Source organism: Pinus tabuliformis, chromosome 1_2, assembly GCF_031772625.1.
Source record: "Pinus tabuliformis cultivar Carrire ecotype Pingquan chromosome 1_2, CPIR1, whole genome shotgun sequence".
NCBI lineage: Eukaryota > Viridiplantae > Streptophyta > Pinopsida > Pinales > Pinaceae > Pinus > Pinus tabuliformis.
The window spans coordinates 1,194,574,309-1,194,591,090 of record NC_142298.1 but is presented as its reverse complement, the minus strand read 5'-3'; positions in this window follow the sequence as shown (position 1 = coordinate 1,194,591,090).

Here is a 16,782-nt window from a genome sequence, read left to right as displayed (position 1 = left end):
TATTTTCAAACGTTTTCAGAAGACAGCAGGGACGCCTCAATGAGGTTTTCACCCCCACCATCTGCCTTGGGAGCCTCAGAAAGGTTTTCACCCAAGGATATTTTTTTTATTTTTATTTTTTGAGATCTTCAGGGTATGCCCAAAACAGAGGCAGAACCCCTCTCTATGACCAGCGCTGATTTTTCCACAGTTTTGATGAATTCTTGCCTTGAAAGAGGTTTTCTGTAGATCTTTAGTCGATGCCCATTAACAAGCATGCGGATGGCCTCCTCATCGATGGTCCGAATAAGAACAGACCCATTTTCATTACATTTTTCCACTGCATATGGTCCCAGCCATCTGGTTCTTAGCTTCCCCTTGAAATCCTTATGCCTGGAATCATACAACAACGCCCAATCTCCCGGCTGAAATTGCTTTTCATTGAGGTGTTGGTCATGCCACACCTTCCTCTGAAGTTGAACCACTTCTGAGTGGAGAAGGGCCTACATTCGGTGCTCGTCCAATCCATTCAGCTGCAATAACCTTTCTTGTTGGGCATGGCTGAGATTTAGGTCCAGCTGAGCTGCCATCCTCAAGGTGTTGTACTCGAACTCAATTGACATCAAAGCTCTCTTCCTATAGACCAGCACATGAGGTGTGAAGCCGGTTGTGGTCTTCCAAGTGGTGTTGTAAGCCCACGTGGCCTCAACCAAGCGATCTGCCCAATCTTTTCTGCTGCTACTCACCACCTTAGTCAAGATCCCTTCCAATGCTCTATTGGTGACTTCCACCTGCCCATTTGCTTGAGGATGATAGGGGGTGGAAGTCCTATGCTTGATTTTGTGATGAGCGAGCAGGTCTTCAATTAAGTTGGAGGTGAACTGGCTTCCTTGATCGGTGACTAGCTCTCTTGGGTAGCCAAATTTGTAGAAGATGTTTTCTCTTAAGAACTCGGCCACCTTTTCTTCTGTTGCTGCTTTGATTGCCTTGGTTTCTGCCCACTTTGTCAGGTAGTCTGTGCACACAATGATGTAAGACCTTTGCCTCGAAGGGGGATTGATTGGACCCACAAAATCCATACCCCACTTCTCAAATGGCTCATGAGTCACTTGAGGTTGGAGAGGCATTTTGTCCCTTGGAGTCGGTTTCCCCATCCTTTGGCATCGGTCACATTGGCTGATATACCTTCTGACATCTTGATGAAGCGTGGGCCAATAGTAGCCTGCCTGTAGGATTTTGAAGGCAGTCCTTTTTGCTACAAAATGTCATCCACAAGGCCCATCATGACAGGTGAGGAGGATATCAAAGACTTCGTCCTCCCTTACACAACGCCTCAAGATCTGATCGGGGCCAAGCTTGAACAGGTTGCCCCCGATCCAAGTGAATGAGGCACTCTTCCTTATGATTCTGCTCTTCTCTCTTGAGGATAAGTGCGGAGGAAACTTTGCTGAGACAAGGTAGTTTGCTATATCAGCAAACCATGGTGAGAGTACTAAGATAGAAAACAGATGTTCATCTGGCATCTGGTCATCCACTGTTCCATCCTCACCTGCAGGTAAATCCAATCTAGAAAAAAAGTCAGCAACAACATTTTCTTTACCTGGTTTGTCAACGATAGTCAAATCAAGCTGCTGCATCAAAAGTAACCATCTAATAACACGAGCATTCACATCTGGTTTATTCATTAAATATCTAATTGCAACATGATCAGTATGTACAAATTTTTGATAGCCAGTGATATAATGTCGGAACTTGTTCAATGCATGGACCACGGCCAGAAATTCTTTCTCAGTTACAGTGTAATTCAGTTCCGCCTTGGATAAGTTTTTGCTGACAAAGTATATGGCGTATGGAAGTTTTTGTTCAACCTGTCCTAAGGCTACCCCTATGGCTTTGTTTGAGGCATCAGTGTGGATGTGGAAAGGTAGGGCCCAATTTGGACCTCTCAAGATTGGGGCAGACACCAACTTATCCTTCAATTCATTCGGAGCCTTCTCACAATCGTCAGTCCATTTAAACTCAACATCCTTTTCCAAGAGGCTAAATAATGGCGAGGCTAGCTTGCTAAAGTCTTTAATGAATCTCCTATAATACCCTGCTAAACCTAAGAAACTTCGAACATCTCTTACCTTCTGAGGAGGTGGGACCTTCTTGGTAGGAGCATTGCTTAGTCCAAAGGGAAGAACTCGGTAAGCAAAGGTACCCCAAGGACAAGTGAAGGTGGTCTTATCTTGGTCTTCCGGGCTGATTTGGATCTGGTTGTACCCGCTAAACCCATCTAGGAAGGAGAAAAACTTCTTTCCTGCCAGTCCATCCAACACTTGATCTATGAAGGGTAGAGGAAAATGGTCTTTCTTGGTAGCTTTGTTCAGTTCTCGGTAGTCCACACAGATTCTCCACTTCCCATTTTTCTTGGGAACCAACACCAGAGGGGACACCCATTCGCTATCTGAGATGGGGTAAATGAATCCGGCATCCAACAGTTTTTGCAATTCTTCCTTGACGATGTCCTTAAGGGCTGGATTCATTCTCCTTTGGGGTTGCCTAACCGGTTTAAAATCTTCTTTGATGTAGATGTGATGGGTACAGACCGAAGGATGGACTCCTTTCATCTCCTTATAGCTCCAAGCAAAAGCATCTAGATGACTGGCCAACAGACTACACAGCTCCTTTTCCTGGGAAGGAGATAGGGAGGAGCTGATCTTTAACGTTCTCTCAGGGCCGAACTCCACATTTTTGACCCTAGGAGTGACAGGGTTGGTCACACAAAGGTCCACTAAGGTGCTGGCTTGGGCATCCTCCACCAATTCCTCTAAGGACAATGCACTGGGAGGTGGATTCTGGAGCAAGGTATCAATCAAATCATCCTCGGTTGGGGGGCCTCCCTAGTGGTGTATAGGGTGCACAAAGGTGCTGAGTACACCTCATCCTCTTCTCCTTCCTCCAACCAAAGTGGTAAGTCATGCTCTAATAAGGGTTGGGCAGGAGGGTACAAGACTAGCTGCTTGGACATAGGACCATTTTTGATGGTCATGTTTCCTGCACGGCAGCTTATGTAAGCATCTGCAGTGGCTAACCAAGGCCTTCCCAAAATAAGGGGGTATCCAGTAAGCTTTGCCTTTGGTTGCAGAACCAAGAAATATGCAGGGTACTCCCAAGAGTCAACAGAGACCAAGACATCCTCTACAATCCCTTCGAGAGTCACGGTGGAGCGATCTGCTAGCTGCAGGACTATCGAGGTCTTTCTCAAGGAACCCTGAAGGTTGAGTTTGAGCATGGTATCCATGGTCATCACATTAATGGCAGCCCCCAGATCAATCAATGTGTGTGGTATGATGTGGACATCAACTATAGGACTCCCAGGATCCAAGTACTTTAGGCAGATTACTTGCCCCAACATAAGATCAGACATTTGTCCTATGACATTGATGGTCGAAGAATCTCTCTTTCGCCTGCCTGGGTGTCTGAAACACTTTTCCTTAACCAGTTTGTTGTATATCGGTACATCTTTGATGGCATGGAGTAGTGGTATTCTCACACACAACTATTTGAGTTCTCCCAGACGCTCATCCTCCTCTGGGTTGGGTTGTGTGGTAGCCGTTAGTCTCTCAGGAAAGGGTGGAATGGCTTTTGGTTCACTTTCCTGTTTGTCTTCTTCGTCCTCTAGCGGAGGAGGTTGGCGATCCGGAAGAGTCTTTCCAGATCGCAGGTTGATCTCCTAGATCTCCACAGCATAGGTAGGGCATGATGTTTCCCCAGTATATACCTGCTGCGCTTGTCAGTTGTTGGGGTTCGGGTTCGATTGAGCAGGCATTTGGGGTTGCCTTGGAGGAGCAGGAGGTAATTGTTGTGGTTGAGCTCGTGGTGGAGGCAGAATGGCAGGAGGAGTATTGTACTGGGGCCTCCACCCCGGTTGAGGTGCATTCCACTGAGGCTGTGGCTGGGCATGTGAGTGAAATGGATGAGTAGTGGGCTGAGTATGGTACTGAGGCGGGTAAGACCATGGAGGAGGCACAGACCAGGAAGGATGAGCAGGGGGACCCTAGGAAGGCATAGGAGCAGATTGGTTGGGGATATCATAAGCTTGGGGTGTCCCTTGCATCCCTTTTCGGTAAGGTCTAGGTCCATGTGGCCTCCTTTGGTTGAGGAAATAGAGAGGTTCAATGGGCGCTTCTGTCCCTTGGTACATGGCTTTAAGCCCAGGTAAGGTTGGACATTGGTTTGTGGGGTGGTCCTCCTCACAAACAAAACATACCTCAACCGAATGTAATGGGAACTCGTTCTTAGGGTGTTTCCTTCTACACCTAGGGCAGAAGATAACCAAAGCCCTCTCAGCTTCCTCTTTCTTCTGCTGGATTCGGATTGTATCAAGTTGCATGGCAATAGTTTGTCTCACCTCACTCTTGAGGTCCTCTAATTGGTTTGCAAACTCATCTTTGGAGAAAGGAATACTGGCTGAGAGGAGGTTCCCTCTACCTCTTTTCCGGGTTGCCCTAGAGTGGTTTCTAAACACAGTCTTTATATCCTCATAGGGTAGTTGGTAAATATCTCCTCCAGCTAGCATGTGAAGGGTATCTAAGAGGTCTTCGGGGACTCCTCGGAGCAGAACCAACTTGAGAGATTCAGGGTCAAGTGTTCACCTGGCCCGTTTATAGCTAAGATGGAACCTTTCCTCGTAATCTTCTAAGGACTCATCATTCCCCATGGTCATCCGAAAGATTTCTCCCTTGGCTTCCTTGGACCTACAGTAGCCCCGATATTTGGTATTGAAAGCTTGCTACATATGAGCCCAAGTGCTGATACTGTTCCCAGGTAAGCCCATGAACCAGCGTAATGCTGCATCCTTAAGGGTAGAGGGGAAGAGTTTCAGTTTTTTCTCATCTTCGATATAGTCATAGGTTCGACAAAGGACAACAAACTCAAACAGGAAGGTATCAGGGTCTTCAGTAGTCAGTCCATGGAAGTGTGGTAAAGCAGAAGGGCTTATGTTCTTCATTTTCATGTCTCCATTGGTCTCTCGGATGGGGAAGGCACCTTCTATTCTCTCATCTTCTCCCCTATGGCAGCCATGGCTTCAGATGGAGTGCTCTCTAACTCTTCTTCTGCTATAGGATCTTCGTATATCTCAGGAGGTTCGCCTATAGGTTCTTCTGGATCACTGTCACCAAAGAAGAGAGAAGGGTGACTCAGTGATGTGGTGGGGGTGCTGGGTAGGAGTTTTCCTGTTTTATCTTGATTTCTACGAGGCATGAAATGGAAAGACTTTTGATTGCTTTTGTTCTTTTTCTGGTACCTGCAAAATTAAAACAGATTGAATTGCAACTAACTATCTTGCTGAAATGAAAAATGCGGAATTGAAATGGAAGCATGAAAGAACTAATCTATTTTGCTCAAATCAAATTGCAGGAATTGAAATGCTAATCTACGCTTGCAGAAATGAAATTGCAGAATTGAAATGTTAATCTATGAAAGCAGGAAATGTCTATGCTACTTTTGCGGAAAGGAAATTGCGGAATAGAAATGAAATAAACTATGTAGCAGAAGGCGAGAGTAGGAAAATAGAAGAAAAGCAACAATCACCAATACTCTGACGCTTCCCCGGCAACGACGCCAAAAAGATGGTGGGCTCCAGTATTGTAGCAATAATGCTACAACTCCTGGAGCTTCCTTCTCTAATTTTATCAACCCGGTAGTTCGTAACAAACTTGGAAGCGATGATGCTGTATGCAAAAGTACTAGCTCTTGCCGCAGCTGTCACTTGGTCGGCTAGCACAAGTCCGCTAGGGGCTCAAGCCAACTTCTATGAGCTCTTAGAAGAAGCTTTTTAACTGATGGACGAAAGCTAACTCAAAGGAAGCTAACCTACTTGCAGAAAGGAAGTGAAAGCCAACAAGAAACGCAAACCCTAGCAAACCCTAATTCTACCGGCTAGTCCTACTGATGCAAAGATGGGAATGCAAACTATTGAAAGAGATGCCATTACTTCTATGAAGGTGAGATGCATGTGTCTGGACTACTTCTACCTGAAGAAAACATCTTTTTGTATTTTTGAATAAGCTATTTAGAATTATCATGCATGTGCTTGTAACTGGCTTTTTACTGTGCAGAGGCGGATCATGGAGGAGAAATGCTTGGAAGAGGTCGGGAAGGTTCAAAGAGGGTCTAAGGAGTCCCTAACATCCTCCCAGAGAGTTTCACAAAGTTTGGCTGCCAAGAGACCGCGTTTATGAGCTTCTACAGGAAGTCTGCAGGGGTTCTACAGGATGTTTCAGAATTTCTACAGGATGTTCTACGATTGGATTTTGGATGATGGGTGAGTGGAAAAGGCTACATGGATGGATAGGGAGGTAAGAGAGGGGTTTGTAATGACTTAGTAATAGAGAGATGAGGTGATGAGGGGGTGTGTAAAGCTGGGTTGGCTTAAATAGGGCAGAGGGAATGGAAGGCCAAAAATATAAGATGGTGTGGGTAGTAGAGTAAGTGTGAGACGAGGGGTCTAATTTGGAGATGAGCAGTTGGCCTGGACGAAGCTTAGAAGGACAAGAAAATGCTGGAGATGCACTGCACAATATAAACTGAACCAAATCATCCATGTCCTGCACATAATCAAAATATTACTAATCTATCCTAACTGTTTAATGAAACCAATGAACAGCAACGTTATTTCTAAAGAGAACCATGTATGGTACTGAAGTAAAGAAACATTCCAAGAGATCTGAGTGCATGGATAACTTATACAAATGAAAATGTTGCACCAAAGATTGCATGAGGACGTAAACCAATATTTTTGGTGGGTAGCACTGTCTGCAATTCCAGCCCTTAGAAAGAGGTGAAAAGAGAGTGCAGGCAACCCTTTTCTGGAACTTTGATCAATTCTAATCTCTTCACTCTATTCTAAACATCTGAAGCAACTCTATTTTCTAACAATGACCTACTTAACCACACCAAGAAATCTAACTGAACAAACTGCGTTTCAAATGCATGTAAAGAAAACCATAATGCTGAAAGAAAAGATAGCAATACAAAAGAAGGAGGCCTTAGGCTCTCAGGTTGGGCCCAACCCCGAGAGTTATGGCTCCTTTAGAAACTCTGAACTGAGATCAAATCTGACTGCTTCTCATTAAACAATAATAATCATAAGTCAAAACATATGCCAATGATGGCTACAAAAGAGCAAAAACAGAGCTGGCAGCTCGTAGTGCAGAATGTGCAACAATGTTCCAAAAGTCCTTTTCGAAGGCTGAAGCCTTATCATTTATACATCACGAGGCCCCAAGCTGGCCTCCTAAATCTATGGGACTTGGCTGACCAAACTGGGAGTGAACAACTGCTTCCCAAAAATCCGTTTGGCTGCCGTCTAGATCCGGTTGTGGTGGTTGTTGGAGCTCGGAGTTGGGGGTGACAATCCTGAGGAATGCCATTTAATGCTGTGGACAACCCTCCTACGAATCCTCAACCCCATCTTGGCTATCTCCTTGCCCTTATCTGCTCAGTTTTGCCTCAACATGTGTCAAAAAACCTGAAATGAGCACGTGTTAGCCACCTAGGAATAGTGACCGCCCTTATTCGTACAAATGACATAAACATACTAAAAAATGATGCATAAGTTATGAAAAATGAAGGATTGAGCAAGGGTAGTTAGGCCAAATGAACCCAAAATGTTACCAAATTTGGGGCTCATCACTTGCCTACCTCCCCTGGGCAATCTTGCATGATAATGGATGAGAATGGCTGATCCAAACTCATATTTCCCTTGGCTGAACCACGCAATCCTCATTTGCAATACTTAATCCATTGATTGTGCAAATCTCATGCACAACTATAGTCACAACTGACAGCTGTCTTGTCCTTTCACTCACCTCTAACACCTGTCTCCACTGAACTGTCCATGCACTGAGTTAACTGATGTATTCTTTAGTTAATTTATGAGTTAATAATTAGTGAATTAATTAATAATTAATTCACATCACTCATCACTAGTGTATTCTGCAGTTAGACTAAATCTGCAGTTAGACTAAATACAACTAGTTCAACTAAGTCAAACTGAACACAACTTCATCAACTCCTCAATCAACTCCACCAAACTCAATCACTTGAGTTCTAACGGAAGTCCATCATGCAATAGCTCAAGTAACCCATAAGAAAAGCGTATTGCCTTCTGACAGCTACATGTGCCACATCCGTAGCTCGAACCGAAGTGCTCCAAGAGGATAAGATAATGTTTATAGTCCAAATATTATTATGAGCTAATAATATTCGGTTGTTGTATTTTTACCCTAACAGTGTAAAAATAGACTTTGCCCATATTTCTAAAAATATAAGTCCATATATTTTTACCAACATGACCAATCATCCACAAATAACATCCTGCAACTCATAGACCATGATCCATATGTCTAAAAATAGACATAGTCTAAAAATAGACTTTGCGCCAAAAATAGCCTGCGGGCCCACTTAGTGAAGGCGACTTCTTTTCACTAAGCTCCATCATCTTGTTGTATTTTCAACACTAAGTGCGATGCATAGCACATAGTCAGTGTGGCAACTACAATGCATTGCAACCTAATGAAGGGCTTCCTACAATGATCTCTTTAGAGGCACTTTTTGGATGAATTTTATGATGGAACTTCTTTGAGAGTGAGGCATTCATATGACTAAGTTCTTTAGGGCATGAAACAACTATATTAGGGGTTGACAAACCTTAATAAAATTGACATTTAAGTTGGGGTTGATGTGCCCAAATAAATCTGTAACAGTTTCCCCCTAAAGCATGAGGTTGTAAGTATCTATGTCGGGTGAAATGCTTTATCATGAGGATCAGAAGTTTCGAAACGGAAGGTGACCTACATCAATTACAATACAATACATCATGATAATCTGATTTTTCTCATGAACTAGCTGAGGGAGGCATTCCCATGCTCAGCTTATAAAATTTCATTACATGTACATAGATCAGATAGTCATCTACAGATATAGACTTGTGATTCTACAGATATAGATTTGTGATCCATGATTAGGATGACCATCTGTGTAAAGCCTTTGTACATTTGATTTGGTACTCCTGAATATATCACAGCCCGGATGGATGAAACTAGATCCGGTGTCTTCAAGATCGTTAAATCTTCACTCAATGTACAAGTCTAACCATGTGAATAGATGTTCTGAGGTCGAACATGGAGAGACATCATCTGATTTCCAGCCAATGATATAAGCTGTTAACAGATGCGAGAGAGATAATCGATAATAATGATGATCCTTAAGGTACTACAATACATTTTGCGTGGTGTGAATAAATGATTCGATGTCGAACACCATGCAAAATATTTCGATCGAAGGCCATTGATGCCAACCTGTCGTCGGAAGAGAGGAACTTGCCATTGATGTATGTAAGCTTCAAAGCACTGAAAGGGTGTTTCTAGGTCAAATTCTTGGATGATGAGTTGATGTCGACAAGAAGCGACTCGTTGTAGGAGGGCCTTGATGTATCCCACATCTACGACACAAAATGAAGTAAATGATTTTTGGAGATGAAAATCGACTGACGACACAAGGTTCAGGAATGGCGGTCATGAAAATGAAGGTTTACAGTATTGCAATGGATGAAGTCTTAACTCGATGACTTCTCTTGAGCATATCGGCGACACTGAGATGAATTGGTAGCATTGACCCAAAACAAAAATGATGGATGATATGATAAACCAACGGTATGATAACCATCAAACGAAATGACCCAACCCAACTTAGTCACGGAGATCAAGTGAAAGTGTCATGTTCAAGAGCGACTCGCTACCATAAGTTTTCAAGACTTTTCCCATTTTCCCCAGTCATTGCTGACAAGTACCTTTTTATTTTATCAAGCTTGAGGAGGATAACATGTGCTTGTTCTATAATTCACCCTTCAGGGAAACCCATCGCTATTTGATGTTTTAACGACTCTAGTGATGATGAAACTCGGTCTTATCTAGATGGACAAGTTTGTTGATATTATAACATTTTAACGAGTTAAAGGACAAAGATAACTCAGTCCTTTTCATGTTTAAGGAGTTTGAAAAGGGATGGAAAGAAAACTCTATAAGTTCTTTTTCGTAAAATAATCTCTCAGGTCCAAAAAAGGATAAAATAATACAAGAGAGATGTTGTTTCCAATACTTTAACGAGCTGGAATAGACAAGTGCTCGACAATATTTTCATCTTTAGAGAGTTTGAAAAGAGCTTAAAGAGGACTCCATTTTGAGGAACGAATGGTTTCTAAGTTATCAACTGGTTCTGGTGATGTTGAAACTTCTCAAAACATGTTGATTTATGTGAAGAGGTTGGCTAATAAGACCACTCATTGCAGTTGTTCCTCCAAAAGGGTAAAACAACCAAGTGAAAGCATATGATCGGCCAAAGGGATGGTGGCGATGGGATGAAAACAACCAAGGCTCATTTGACGAAAGAGGCTGATAGAATGGAAATCACGAGGGTTAAATTGGGAATGGGTTCATTTTTAGACAAGCTTGAACCATAGGGAACTGTGCTTGGATTTAGTTTCATGTTTACACAAGCTTGAAATGAAAAACTATGGTTGGATTTAGTTTTCATTTTTACATAAGCTTAAAATGAAAAACTATGCTTGAATTGGTTTTCATGCCCCCAGCATGATGAAAAGGAGAGTCTCCAGTAACCAGATGGAAGTTGCTGCGGTGAAGCAAGACGGTTATCCAACACCTTTTTGGCTTCTTCCAGATAGACAAAGGTGAATGGGGTGATTCTCTTCACATAACCTATAGGGAAACTTATCTTTACCATTAGGTGCATGCTCCCAGAGCTTCATTACATTCACCTAAGTAGACTACTCGTGGCTATTAAGCGGATGGAATGAAGGTTCTTTTATGAGATCAAGTGAAAGACTCGACTGGGATTTTACGAGATCTAATCAAAGAATCGACTTGGAACTTGGGACCTTGTTTCATTTTTTAATGAGCCTGGCACAAGACAAGGAACTTTGCTTAGATTCCTTGTTTCATTTTCTTTTTAAATGAGCTTGACACAAGACAAGGAACTTTTCTTAGATTCCTTGTTTCATTTTCTTTTTAAATGAGCTTGACACAAGACAAGGAACTATGCTCATATTCCTTGGTTTCATTTTTAACGAGGTTGACACAAGACCAGGAACTCTCCTCGAACCCCTTGTTTCATTTTTTAACGAGGTTGACACAAGACCCAAGAACTATCCTCATACTCCTTGTTTCATTTTTTAATGAGGTTGACACAAGACAAGGAACTATCCTCGGAGGAGCTATTTCATTTTTTAATGAGGTTGACACAGTAAAAGAACTATCCTCAAGATCCTCGTTCACAACCCATAAGAGGTCATGAAGGAGTGATCTGGTTCCAATTCCCCTAGTACATGATGTACAACATCATTGAATTGATCGTCAGTTGATGTAGGTATGGAACAGGTTGCCACATAATTAACCCAAGGCGGGGATGATATCATTGGTATAAATGGACCATTTAGGGAAGATGGTTGGCTGGAAGCCATATTTGGACCGGGAAATGAAAGCTGGTCAACAGTGAAAATTTTGGCTTCATTCGGGAAACAAATCACTCGAAAGAGTGTTGAAACAATAGCTCCCATGTCATAAACATAGGTGTGCCCAAGAAGTAAATTGTAATCTAAAGGTCCTGGGACTACCATCATGTTTAGATAAATGGTTTTTCTTCCCAAAGTAATGGGTAACCAAGGGAGGATCCCTAATGGTTGACTCGTTCCTCTGTTAAAAGCCAACAGATTCTGTGTAACCGGCACAAGTGGCGGGGAACTGAGCGCTTGCCAAACAGTTGAGGAAAGGATACCCACAGACGCACCCTCATCTATAATAGCACCAGATACAATCATATTACAAACTTTTACTATGATCTAGAAGGGCACATAAGAAGGAAGGTGGAATCGTGCCAGTCGATTCTAATCAAGGGAAGTGACTAGACTACTTGGAGGGGGTACCATAGAAACGAGAGGATTAACCCCTTTTGTTACAATAACTGGAGGATTTTCCTCTTGTCTTGATGGAATAGGAGGACTTCCCCCAAGCTCATTTGAATCTGAAGAAACAAAAAGAACTTGAGTGGTATCATGTTCACTCTCTTCAGGAATGGTACGATTTACTGAAGGTGAAATCGAGTCAACAATTACCTCGACTTGTTGATTTGGGTTAGGTATAGATTCATGAGATTCACTTTCAGAGAGAGTGGGTTTGACCGACGGTTGATTTTGGTTAGTCAATTTATCAACTAGTGAAGGATTAAGGGATAGTTTCCTGTAACCAGATGGAAGTCGCTGTGGTGAAGCAGGACGATTATCCAACACTCTTTTGGTTTCATCCTGATAGGGACAAAGGTGAATGGGGTGATTCCCTTCACATAACCTATAGGGAAACTTAACTTTACCCTTCTTTTCATGAATTTTATTATCACTAGTTGATGGTGTGTCACCAACATGATCTCTAGAGGTTGATGACATAGGATGATGTAAACGAGAAGACCATTCTTCGAAGATATGAGGAATATCAGGACAATTTCGAAGAATATGGTCTCCCGTACAAAGTTTGCATGGATGTCGAACTTTGTGAGGCTTAATGGACAATTTATCATCCAATGTTGCATTCAATGCAATGGTTGCTTGGTTTGCCCTCTGCTAAATTTGATTTTTCTTCTTCTTCTTCCCTTTCTTCTTCTTCTTAGCCACTTGGTTACTAGTACCAATACTTTCACCAGGCGAAGAGGAAGAAGGGGAGGAAGACACAAACGAGGAAGAAGGCAAAGGGTCAACTTTAGGATCAACTAGAGGTTGATTTTGTCCAGTTGGAGGTGTACTCTATTGCAGAGAAATAACGACATTCTGAACCAAGGAGGTTGAAAACAACCATACTGGCAAGCCAATGGTAAATCCCAGAAGGGACAATGTAGCCATATAAGGAGCACCAATATTTCTGAAAGGAGGAAAAGGACTAGGATTCCCATTGAAAGGAATTCCTTGATTGGTGGACTCTGGATTTGTCACCATATGCTTCAACTTAAGATCAACTAAGGAAAAAGCGTGGAGGATGTTATTCGCAGTCAATTAATTTTTACGACACTCGAACACAACTTCACTTTTTCATTTTTAAAGAGTCGACAAAAAGCAAAAGATGACTCTAGTCGCTTTCGATGTTTAATGAGCCTGAAAGGACAAGTTCTCAGATGATCCTTTTACTTTTGAAGAGTCGAAAAGGAATGAAAGTGACTACTCTAGAGACTCTAAATAAGAGGGTTTACTAAACAAATCACAAAACTGCAATATACACCCTGGTGATAAATGAAAGAGAAATTACCAAGGACTTTACGTATGGCAGTCAATCTTCTCGAATGCTATGTTTAGTGCATTGGGATCGGTAAGGCGGAAGACTCGGCTTCTTAGGGATAAAGGATTTCAACATATTGGGGTCTCCCACTATATACGCGACAACACAGGGAGCGCAAGTCCATACTAGCACTTATCGGATCAAAGAGGAGGAATCACCCAACCTTCAGTGAAAATGAGAGCCACTAGGTTTAAAGACGTCGAAACATGTCTCTAGCCTAGACCTCTAGATGTGTTGCATTAAGTTCCAAAGCATTATTAGATTAATTGAGGTTCATTTTAAGGTGATCTTGCTTAAAGATTTTCCTTTGAGGGTTCATCACATGATGTATGTTTGCAATTCCTAAAATGCAACTAATATGATAATCATTCTTTTCATTCAATTGGATAATGAAAATGCTAACTATGAGGGATAGAGCATAGAGGTACTTCTTCAACAAACAAAAAAGAGAACAAACTAATGCAATTCCCTAAACCATTCCTTTTTAGCACACAAAACTTCAAGCTCTAGAATGCAAAATGCATGTATTTCTTTTCAATTCTTTATTAAAGTGAATGATGCAATAAGAAAAACTAATGCACAATTATTTAGAATTATTTTTACACAAAATGAATATTGCTACAATTTCTTTCGAAAAAAAGAGGAAGACTTGTATGAAACTTTCAATTTTGAAGAAATGATGCTTTTCGACACTTTGAATAAGAAACCAAATCAAATGCACAAAAATAGATTGATCAATTATCTATGAAGGAAGACTTTACGACACTTCACTTTTTCGAAGAAATTGAAGACTTTACAACTCTTTTCTATCGAAATGACAATCGATCAACACTACTTTTGACAATGGATTGTAAATGACAAAACAAATACATAAAAACATTCACCAATCCTAGTCTATACAAGGTTGAATTAAAGAGATGAACGCAGGTTTCAGTGATGAGACATCATTAATGTTCAGCAAGCAATTAAATCAAAGATGAAAACTGGTCAAAAACTTCAGTTCCTAGATGGGAAAACTGCTCTTCAATCAATCAGCGTAGGCTGTGGTGATAGACAGTGTGATTCATAGCACTTTGTCTATTCGGGAACTGTAATGCATAGCAGGACTTAGTTAAGGACAGTGCGAAGATCACAGTGAGCGATTTTGAAGATGTTTTTGGCTCAAATTCAATTCAATTTTCAGTGGACTAAGCTTGACTTTAATGAGCAACGGTAAGTAAAGTGTAGTGGAATGTTCTAAGAGGCTACTAAGCTACCAAAAAGGGAAAATGATCCCCAATGGAGTCACCAATTTGTTTTCGGGAAAATTAGTATTTCTAAGAAATGTTAACCCTCTAGGTTTGGTAGCTAACCTAGAAACAACAGTTAAAACAATTCACTATTCTTCCTATGAATGCTAGATAAGAGAAAGATTATAAGGAGCCAACCTGCAACTTCCGCCTGTTTCCTTGCTTGATTCCTCTCTCCTTTGACTAATCTCGCTGCTCCTTCCCATACTTAACACGCTTGAAGAGTACCATGCAATTACAGAAACAAAGACCCATCAAAGAATAATGATCCATAATTCATAAATAACATAGAATCAAAAGTATGATAAACATATGAATGCATTGACTGATTACACAAACATAGGGGAAAAATCTTGAAAATCTTAGCTTTATTAATAGAAAGAAGGATTACAACCCATGGGTTCGATCCAGCGCCATCATTCCAGCTTGAAACCTTATTCACCTCATGAACAACAAGAAATTCCAACATTACCACAATACTTAGCCTCAATACTAAAACCATCAGCACCTCCTTACAACTCCAAAAATTATTCAGCCCCTAGATCCCTTGGATGAGTGATCCATTTATAGATGAGTAAAGGAGGTTGAGTCATCAATGATGATGATGAATGACTTTCTATTTTTAAGAATTGGTTCCATGAAAGAGGGAGATAGGAGGTTGATGTTTCCTAATTCCTTTTATCATCCTTGGGCGAACTTAAAGGGGCAGGTGGCACTGGAGAAGCTTCTAGAGGTTTCTATGAATAACTAATTCTTCAAACTCTCCCAGAACTTTACCCAAGCTCGCTCATCACACCCTAAAGAGGGCCTAAGAGTGATGCATAACACTTAGTTAGTGTGGCACCTACAATGCATTGCAGCCTAATGAAGGGCTTCCTGCAATGATCTCTTTAGAGGCACTTTTTGGATGAATTTTGTGATGGAACTTCTTTGAGAGTGAGGAATTCATATGACTAAGTTTTTTAGGGCGTGAAATAAATATATTAGGGGTTGATGAACCCTAATAACATTGACATTTAATTTGGGGTTGATGTGCCCAAATAAGTCTGTAACAGGGGCACAATAATAACAATACGTGGACTACATGGGCACAATAATAAAAATAAGGGGGCTGCAATAAAAATAACAATAAGGGGCTACATTAGTATTATAGGGACCTAACATGCCCCTCTCCTTCAAGAAAAAGGTTTCCTCAATGATTTAGTAGTTTTGGATGCTTATATATAAAATTCTCATCCTCCCATGTGGAATCTTTAGAGGGTAAGTTCTTCCACTTGATGAGATACTTTGAAATTTATCGATTTCATAGTTGTCGGGTTCTTTTTTCCGTGATTTCTTAAGGTTCCAATATGATTTTTCCTTCCTCTTCAAGTTATGGCAATATTGTTTGAACTAGGATCTTGTTACCTATAACCTTCTTCAAGCATGAAGCATGGAAAACTAGGTTCACTCTAAAAGATGCATGAAGCTCCAATTTGTATGCCATAGTACCAATATATTGCAATACCTTGTAAGTACCATAGTACTTTGGTAATAATTTATTATCCTTCTTAGCTTGATTGAGGGATATTTTTTTGTATCGTTGTATCCATAAAAATACATAGTCCCTTATATCAAAATTTCTTTCGCTACTATGATGATCTTCTTGTTGTTTCATTCGATTCCGCGCCAAAGTGAGGTTATCCTTTAAGAGTTTGAGAACTTGTTATTGATGCTTGATGTTATCTTGACTACTTGAACCTTATAATTTTCTCTTAAATATGATGTGATGGATGGTGGATGGTATCCATAAAGTGCCATAAATGGGGTAATTTTTGTTGCAGTATGGAAGGAAGTGTTGCACCACCATTCAACGAGAGGTAACCACTTGACCCATTGTGTTTTTTTATCATATACAAAGAAATGAAGGTATCCTTCCAATAATTTTTTCACTATCTTAGTTTTCCCATCAAATTAAGGATGATAAGATGGACTATGAGCTAATTGAGTACCGAGACAAGAAAATAATTCCGTCCAAAAATTTCCAGTGAAAATGGTATCTTTTTCACTTACAATAATCCTTGGGTTTCCATCTAGATTTTGAACTGTTTCCATAAATGCAATAACAACTGTATTGGCTTTAAATGGTT